The sequence below is a fragment of the Carcharodon carcharias genome, chromosome 27, assembly GCF_017639515.1.
Source record: "Carcharodon carcharias isolate sCarCar2 chromosome 27, sCarCar2.pri, whole genome shotgun sequence".
NCBI lineage: Eukaryota > Metazoa > Chordata > Chondrichthyes > Lamniformes > Lamnidae > Carcharodon > Carcharodon carcharias.
Window position 1 is genome coordinate 14,869,137 of NC_054493.1, and position 10,080 is coordinate 14,879,216.

The following is a 10,080-nucleotide window of genomic DNA, read 5'->3' on the forward strand; positions in this document are numbered from 1 at the left end:
AAGGTTGAGAGGGGATCTCTCTGATAGGGGTGTATAAGATTATGAGGGGCATAGATAGGGTGGATAGGAAGGCACTTTTTCCATTACTAGAGGGGTCAATAACCAATAACTAGATTTAAGGTAAGAAATGGAAGGCAAACAGGGGAGTTGAGGAGAAATGTTTTCACTCAGAGGGTGGTGGAGTCTGGAACTCACTGTCTGAAAGAGCAGTTGAGTTAGAAACTCTCATAACATTTAAGAAGCATTTAGATATTCACTAGCACTGCTATAGCCTCCAGGATCAAGGACCAAGTGCTGGAAAATGGAATTAGTGTAGTCAGTTCACCGGAATGCTCTCACTGTGGTGTGTGTGTCGTGGTGTTTTTTCAGTCACACTGATATTTAAACTGTTTGAAGGAGGCAGAACAGATAATTGTTTGTCAATTTAAATATCTCATACAATAAAAACAGGTTCCACACAATCACCAGCATTTCCCCCCTCAGCATATTTGGCACTAATTCCAGTTACAGGGTCCCACAACTCTCTGTATTTCCCAAGAGGGAATGAAATGTTTTACTCACAGAGGGTTAGACAGAGGAGGACGTTTTCGATTGTGTGTGAAACTAAAAACAAATGCTCTGCTGTTTAACTCAAACTTGGAAGAAAATAAGGGGAAAACATTTTGCAAAGTCCCCTCCCCGTCAGCTGGGTGCCCAGCACGCAGGCGCAGAAAGAGCTGCTGACTGAGCTGTCCAGAGCAAGCGCAGATCTCTTTCTGGACCAGCCATCCACTGTAGAGTGGGGGAGCCGAGCGGCTTCTCGCTGCCGGTTCCCGGAAATCTTGGCTGGAGAAGGGAGGGAGAACAATGGGTGCAACGTCACCGCGATTCAGGCCAATAGGAATCACTCTGCTCCGCGGAATCGTGTTCGTCAAAATGAGCTGCGTTCCGAGCACACAGGGAGCAATATCACTGGCTCGGAAGGCAAAATGCTGCGGATTGGACACCAGCTCAGCGCGTCTGGAGGTCAAAGTCTCTCCCGCCTCCACGTGGGGTCGTATTCCTTTCATTGTCTTCCTGCGGGAGATTGGCCAATGGGAAGCTTTGGAGGACCGGAAGAGCGCTGGTCCTCCCGGCAGTAAGAGCGCGGGTTTTGTGTCAATGAAGAATGAGTGTCACATAGACATAAACTCCTCTTGAATCCAATATCTGTGAGTAAAACACTTTCTTTTTCCCCCTTTCCATTTATTTTGTAATTCTGGGTTTAAATAGTTGAATTGCAGGAACTGAAGGGAGAAGAATTGAATTCAGGGAGGGCGCAGACTCTGGAAAGGTTGGCCCAGGTCTCTCTCTTTCTCTCAAAGACATTGATAGCCTTTCCCCCCTCAGCCTGACACATTTATTTGACAGGGCCCTCAACCGTGTCCAGCCCATCTCCCGCGCATCCGCCCTCACGCCTTCTCCTTCCTCCCAGAAACATGATAGGGTCCCCCTTGTCCTCACTTATCACCCCACCAACCTCCGCATTCAAAGGATCATCCTCCGCCATTTCCGCCAACTCCAGCATGATGCCACCACCAAACACATCTTCCCTTCACCCCCCCTATCGGCATTCCGTAGGGATCGCTCCCTCTGGGACACCCTGGTCCACTCCTCCATCACCCCCTACTCCTCAACCCCCTCCTATGGCACCACTCCATGCCCACGCAAAAGATGCAACACCTGCCTCTTCACTTCCTCTCTCCTCACCATCCAAGGACCCAAACACTCCTTTCAAGTGAAGCAGCATTTCACTTGCATTTCCCCCAACTTAGTCTACTGCATTCGTTGCTCCCAACGTGGTCTCCTCTACATTGGAGAGACCAAACGTAAACTGGGCGACCGCTTTGCAGAACACCTGCGGTCTGTCCGCAAGAATGACCCAAACCTCCCTGTCGCTTGCCATTTTAACACTCCACCCTGCTCTCTTGCCCACATGTCTGTCCTTGGCTTGCTGCATTGTTCCAGTGAAGCCCAACGCAAACTGGAGGAACAACACCTCATCTTCCGACTAGGCACTTTACAGCCATCCGGACTGAATATTGAATTCAACAACTTTAGGTCGTGAGCTCCCTCCCCCATCCCCACCCCCTTTCTGTTTCCCCCTTCCTTTTCTCTTTTTTTTTCCAATAAATTATATAGATTTTCCTTTTCCCACCTATTTCCATTATAAAAAGAGAGAAAAAAAATTATTTATTTATTTATTTATTTTATTTTTACATCTTTTATGCTCTCCCCACCCCCACTAGAGCTATACCTTGAGTGCCCTACCATCCATTCTTAATTAGCACATTCGTTTAGATAATATCACCAACTTTAACTTTAACACCTATGTGTTCTTTTGTATTATTGTTGTTGACATCTTTTGATGATCTGCTTCTATCACTGCTTGTTTGTCCCTACAACCACACCCCCACTCCACCTCCCACTCTCTCTCTCTCTCCGCCCCCCACACACACACCTTAAACCAGCTTATATTTCAACTCTTTCTTGGACTCGAACTCAAGTTCTGTCGAAGGGTCATGAGGACTCGAAATGTCAACTCTTTTCTTCTCCGTCGATGTTGCCAGACCTGCTGAGTTTTTCCAGGTAATTCTGTTTTTGTTTTTGTTTTGGATTTCCAGCATCCGCAGTTTTTTTGTTTTTATCTCTGTGTTTAATTGACTGCCACTGCTCTTCAAGAAACGCCTACCTCCTTGAAGAAGTTCTGTTCCTCTCTGCGACAAGATTTCCGTATCTCTCTTTTGCCCTGCTCACCTTCCTTGCTTTCCATTTCCCTCCTGGTGTTTGACAAGGTGTTTACTAAAACCCGCTTTCACAGCCACATCTCCTTTCTCAGTGACTGTCTCCATCTCCGACTTACCCCACGTGGATTTCAACTGAAATTCCACCCCTCATGTTTCGAACCCACCCAGGATTACAGGTATCTCTGGGACATAAAACGTTTCTCGGACTGCTGTTCCCGTCACATTCTGAAATCCACACTCAGTGCCATGCGCCGCCATATGAACACACTCGACCTCTCCCTCCAGCAGCACCGCCGTACCCTTTTTCAAAGCTGCGCGTGCCACCAGTTTCATTTTATCCTTTGGCTCATCCGACGCCTCAACAAGAAACTTTTTCTCTTTCTCTCAAGTGCTAAGGAACGCAAGCTCCAACAACTCATCGACACCAACACCCATCTAGGACCCTCCACCCCAACCTGTCCCTCCGTCCCCACCCCATCTTCCAATCCCAGCCCCAGCCGTGTATTCACTATACCCCCTGACCTTCCCCTCTCCGATGCTGAACGTTCAGTGCTCAGCAAAGGACTTAGTTTCATACCCTTACGCCCTCACCTCAATGAATTTCGGGCTCGGTGTGATGCTGAACTCTTCTTCCGCCGTCTTCGTCTCCGGGCTAACTTCTTTGGGCAGGAGTCCTCTCCCAGTTCAACGGATCCTTTTACCCATCTCCAATATTCTCCCTCCACCTGGACCCCTCCCTCTGGATTCTTACCTTCTCTTGATCTTTTCATTGAGATCTGTCGGCGCAACATTAGTCGTCTCAATTTCTCTGCTCCTCTCACCCATTCTAACCTGTCTCTCTCTGAACTTACTGCACTCCATTCTCTCAGGTCCAACCCTGACATTGTCATCAAACCCGCTGACAAGGGTGGTGCTGTTGTTGTCTGGCGCACTGACCTCTACCTCGCGGAGGCTGAGCGTCAACTTGCAGACACTTCCTCCTACCTCTCCCTGGACTATGACCCCACCACTGAACATCAAGCCATTGTTTCCAGGACTGTCACTGACCTCATCTCCTCTGGGGATCTCCCTCCCACAGCTTCCAACCTGATAGTCGCCCAACCTCGGACTGCCCGCTTCTATCTCCCACCCAAAATCCACAAACAGAACTGCCCCGGTAGACCGATCGTCTCAGCTTGCTCCTGCCCCACAGAACTCATTTCTCGTTATCTTGACTCCCTTCTCTCTCCCCTTGTCCAGTCCCTTCCCACCTACATCCGTGATTCCTCTGACACCTTACGTCACATCAACAATTTCCAGTTCCCTGGCCCCAACCGCTTCCTCTTCACCATGGACGTCCAATCCCCCTGCACCTCCATCCCCCACCAGGATGGTCTGAGGGCCCTTAGCTTCTTCCTCGAATAGAGGCCCGAACAATCCCCATCCACCACTACTCTCCTCCGTCTGGCTGAACTTGTTCTCACGCTGAACAATTTCTCCTTCAACTCCTCTCACTTCCTCCAAATAAAAGGTGTGGCTATGGGTACCCGCATGGACCCCAGCTATGCCTGTCTCTTTATGGGGTATGTGGAACATTCCTTGTTGCAGTCCTACTCCGGCCCCCTTCCACAACTCTTTCTCCGGTACATCGATGATTACTTCGGTGCCGCTTCATGCTCTCGTCGGGACTTGGAAAAATTTATTAATTTTGCTTCCAATCTCCACCCCTCCATCATTTTCACGTGGTCCATCTCTGACACTTCCCTTCCCTTCCTTGACCTCTCTGTCTCAATCTCTGGTGATAGACTGTCCACCAATATTCATTACAAGCCTACCGACTCCTACAGTTACCTCGACTACAGCTCCTCACACCCCGCTTCCTGTAAGGACTCCATCCCATTCTCTCAGTTCCTTCGCCTCCGTCGTATCTGTTCCGATGATGCTACATTCAAAAACAGTTCCTCTGACATGTCCTCCTTCTTCCTTAACTGAGGTTTTCCACCCACGGTCGTTGACAGGGCCCTCATCCGTGTCCAGCCCATCTCCCGCGCATCCGCCCTCACGCCTTCTCCTCCCTCCCAGAAACCTGATAGGGTCCCCCTTGTCCTCACTTATCACCCCACCAGCCTCCGCATTCAAAGGATCATCCTCCGCCATTTCCGCCAACTCCAGCATGATGCCACCACCAAACACATCTTCCCTTCACCCCCCCTATCGGCATTCCGTAGGGATCGCTCCCTCTGGGACACCCTGGTCCACTCCTCCATCACCCCCTACTCCTCAACCCCCTCCTATGACACCACCCCATGCCCACGCAAAAGATGCAACACCTGCCCCTTCACTTCCTCTCTCCTCACCCTCCAAGGACCCAAACACTCCTTTCAAGTGAAGCAGTATTTCACTTGCATTTCCCCCAACTTAGTCTACTGCATTCGTTGCTCCCAATGTGGTCTCCTCTACATTGGAGAGACCAAATGTAAACTGGGCGACCGCTTTGCAGAACACCTGCGGTCTGTCCGCAAGAATGACCCAAACCTCCCTGTCGCTTGCCATTTTAACACTCCACCCTGCTCTCTTGCCCACATGTCTGTCCTTGGCTTGCTGCATTGTTCCAGTGAAGCCCAACGCAAACTGGAGGAACAACACCTCATCTTCCGACTAGGCACTTTACAGCCATCCGGACTGAATATTGAATTCAACAACTTTAGGTCGTGAGCTCCCTCCCCCATCCCCACCCCCTTTCTGTTTCCCCCTTCCTTTTCTCTTTTTTTCCAATAAATTATATAGATTTTCCTTTTCCCACCTATTTCCATTATAAAAAGAGAAATTTTATTTATTTATTTATTTTACATCTTTTATACTCTCCCCACCCCCACTAGAGCTATACCTTGAGTGCCCTACCATCCATTCTTAATTAGCACATTCGTTTAGATAATATCACCAACTTTAACTTTAACACCTATGTGTTCTTTTGTATTATTGTTGTTGACATCTTTTGATGATCTGCTTCTATCACTGCTTGTTTGTCCCTACAACCACACCCCCACTCCACCTCCCACTCTCTCTCTCTCTCCGCCCCCCACACACACACCTTAAACCAGCTTATATTTCAACTCTTTCTTGGACTCGAACTCAAGTTCTGTCGAAGGGTCATGAGGACTCGAAACGTCAACTCTTTTCTTCTCCGCTGATGCTGCCAGACCTGCTGAGTTTTTCCAGGTAATTCATTTTAGTTTTTGTTTTTGTTTTTGTTTTGGATTTCCAGCATCCGCAGTTTTTTTGTTTTTATGACACATTTATTTGTCTGGCTAAATGGATGGCCTCTTTTCTAATGTTCACAATTAAAGGGGTGGCTTCCCCAGGAGATGGCTGACATTTAAAGCGGCAGTAAATTAATATTGGACAGAGATATGTCTAGAAAAACAGAATTACTTGGAAAAACTCAGCAGGTCTGGCAGCATCGGCGGAGAAGAAAAGAGTTGACGTTTCGAGTCCTCATGATCCTTCGAAGGGTCATGAGGACTCGAAACGTCAACTCTTTTCTTCTCCGCCAATGCTGCCAGACCTGCTGAGTTTTTCCAGGTAATTCTGTTTTTGTTTTTGTTTTGGATTTCCAGCATCCGCAGTTTTTTTGTTTTTATTATTATAGAGATATGTCTAGTGGTGTTATATGGTACATATTAAATATTTTATATATGGTTCTGTAATTAAGTTAATTTATTATTTCTGGCCTTGTAATACAGCACTGTAGCTACATTATATATTTCCAGCCTTAGAGTTACGACATAGAAGGAGTCCATTTGGCAATTGGAGCCCATGCAGACTCTCTGGAGAGCAATCCAGTCGATCCCATTCCACCTATATATCGCCATTACCCTGCAAATTTATTTCCTTCAGGTGCCATCGTAGGCAGCAAGCTCCAGGTCATTACCACTGGCTGTCAAAATAAAGTTCCCCCTCACAGCCCCATGTATCTCTAATCATCTGATAGAGTACTGTACATTACACACATTTTTAGTCAAGTACTACTGGGGGTTTAGTAGATACAGCAGAGTGAGAATGGAGAGTGTGTGGGATGGAGGTTTACAGCTATTGGGGAATGACAGAGGAAAGAATGTTCAACAGAAACTAGAATTGCCTGTTCTGAATTTCTATCCTGTACTGACAATGATGGCTTTTGTAAACTCTTTTTACAGGATATAATAAGGGGAGGAGTTGCAGACAGAAATCTCAAACCAAATGTTACATCAAGATCTGACAGAGTCATTTGATTCATGGGACCTGAATATCACTGGCCTTTGAATCTAGAAGGAGAAATGTTTTTCCTTTCTACCTGCTTCAAGAGATTTTAAATGTCAGTGTGACCAGAAAAATACACATACACACACACACACACACACACACACACACACACACACGTGAGTGAGGATGTTGCAGTGCACTGACTGTGAAAAGAGCTTTAGCCAGTTCAAAGCCTGAAAAAACATCGTGCCATTAACTTGGATAGACCATACCTGTGTTCTGTCTGTAGATAAGACTTCAACTGATCATTGAACTGGGGGTTACACACAAGGAAACCCGCACCATGGAGAAACCTTGGATATGTGGGGACTGTGGGAAGGGATTCAAATACCCATCGCAGCTGGAAATTCATCGACGTAGTCACAGTGGGGAGAGGCCATTTACCTGCTGTGATTGTGGGAAGGGTTTCACTCAGTTATCCCAACTGCAGTCACACCAGCGAGTTCACACTGGGGAGAGGCCATTCACCTGCTCTGAATGTGGGAAGGGATTCAGTCATTCATTCCATCTACAGACACATAAGCGAGTTCACACCAGGGAGAGGCCATATGCCTGCTCTGAATGTGGGAAGCGATTCAGTAATTCATCCGACCTCCAGAAACACAAGCGTGTTCACACTGGGGAGAGGCCATTCACCTGCTCTGAGTGTGGGATGGGATTCACTCAGTCATCCCACCTACAGACACACCAGCGAGTTCACACCGGGGAGAAGCCGTTCACCTGCTCTGAATGTGGGAAGCGATTCAGTCATTCATCCCACCTAAAGACACACCAGCGAGTTCACACCGGGGAGAAGCCGTACACCTGCTCTGATTGTGGGAAGCGATTCAGTCAGTCATCCGACCTCCAGAAACACAAGCGAGTTCACACTGGGGAGAGGCCATTCACTTGCTCTGAGTGTGGGATGGGATTCACTCAGTTTTCCCACCTGCAGACACACCAGCGAGTTCACACCGGGGAGAGGCCATTCACCTGCTCTGAATGTGGGAAGCGATTCAGTAATTCATCCGATCTCCGAAAACACAAGCGAGTTCACACTAGGGAGAGGCCGTTTCCCTGCTCTGAGTGTGGGAAGCGATTCAGTCATTCATCTCACCTGCAGGCACACAAGCGAGTTCACACTGGGGAGAGGCCATTTCCTTGCTCTGAATGTGGAAAGGGATTCACTCAGTCATGCCTCCTGCTGAGACATCAGCGAGTTCACACTGGGGAGAGGCCATTCACCTGTTCTGAATGTGGGAAGCAATTCATTCATTCATCTGACCTCCAGAAACACAAGCGTGTGCACACTGGGGAGAGGCCATTCACCTGCTCTGAGTGTGGAAAAGGATTCACTCAGGCATCCCACCTGCTGAGACACCAGCGAGTTCACACCGGGAGAGGCCACTCACCTGTTCTGAATGTGGGATGGAATTCACTCAGTCATCTCACCTACTGAGACACCAAGTTCAGAAGTGATTACAGGGGTTGGATTCTGCTGCTATTGCTGCTGTTAATCACATCCAGGACTGAACATTGTGCATTTTTAAAAAAATATTCGTTCATGGGATTTGGACATTGCTGGCCAGGCCAGCATTTATTACAAAAACAGAATTACCTGGAAAAACTCAACAGGTCTGGTAGCATTGGCGGAGAAGAAAAGAATTGATGTTTCGAATCCTCATGACCCTTCTACAGAACTGGATTTATTACATTTATTTATTATTATTCTGACAGTTGGTGAAGTGGGAGGGTTGGAGGGTTTCTTCCTGGCTGGTCTCAAAACTTTGTTTCAAGTGTGTTGATGCTCTTTGAGCCTGGGAGTTCACAATTCCACTGAAATGATTCACAAAAGCTGATTAAAATAGATTTGTTTTATTCTGGATAGTAAATAATGTTTCCTTACCATTACAGGTAGATCTAAAATAAATACAGAGTGCTGGAAAAACTCAGCAGGTCTGGCAGCATCTTTGGAGAGATGTTTTCTTAATGCTTCAAGTCCATTGTGACTCTTGGTCAGAACTAAAGAGAGGGAGAAATGTGATGGGTTTGATGCTGCTGAGAATGTTGGGAGGGCCAGGTAGAACAAACGGGAAAGTCAGGGATTGGTTAGAGGGTGGGCGAAATTAAATGAAAAATGTCATGGAACAAAAGGCAAGGGGAATGGTAATGGTTGTAGCAAAGAAATAAAGCATTGGGCCAGAGTAAGTATTAAAGGCAGAATAAAAGACAACTTTGTCTGAAAGCAAAAACATGAAAATAAGATACAGACTGGCACTTGACAAAATAAAAATCAGAATGGAGCACAGAGTTGACAGTCTGAAGTTGTTGAACTCAGTGTTGAGTCCGGAAGGCTGTAAAGTACCTACTCGGAGGACGAGGTGCTGTTCGCCCAAATTGCGTTGGACTTTTTGGGAACATTTCAGCAGGCCAAGGACTGAAATGTGAGCATGAAAGCAAGGTGGTGAATTATAATGGCGAGCAACTGGAAGGTCAGGGTCCTGCTTGTGGACTGAGCAGAGGTATTCCACAAAGAGGGCAGGGGACAGATGAATTAAAGAGAAACCATTTAGGTCCAGAACATTGTGCACATCCTTTTATTCTAGTTGTCTTTGATCATTAAGTCATTTTCTGTCTTGTTTTTAACTATGTTCTGTCTCATTAATAAACTTTTATCAGTAGAAGTATTTGATTTTGCTGGACTTTTCCTGATTAGATTTATGTACTTTAGGGAAAGTGGGTGAAAGGGATTGGCAGGTTCTTTAACAGAAAGTGAGAAACTCTAAGGTAATTAGCCAAGGAGCCAGAGGGAGGCGATGAGATTTTCCTTTTTCACACAGTGAGTTGTTCTGATCCACCTCAAAACAGATTCAATAGTATACTTCCAAAGGGTAAATACTTGAAAGGGAAGAACTTGCAGGGCTGTCGGAAAAGAGCAGAGCCATAAGATGATCAGAGAGGCCTTTCAAAGAGATGGCAGGGGCATGATGGGCTGAATGCACTCCTTCTGTGGCCTGTTAATCTGAGCATCCTGCTTTTGTGCAGGTTAAAAGGG

At 46.9% G+C, this 10,080-nt stretch overlaps 1 pseudogene; it reads left to right on the plus strand.

The window, feature by feature from the left end:
* Positions 1-1,047: 1,047 nt before the first annotated feature.
* Positions 1,048-8,606, plus strand: LOC121270595 (annotated as a pseudogene).
* Positions 8,607-10,080: the final 1,474 nt, after the last annotated feature.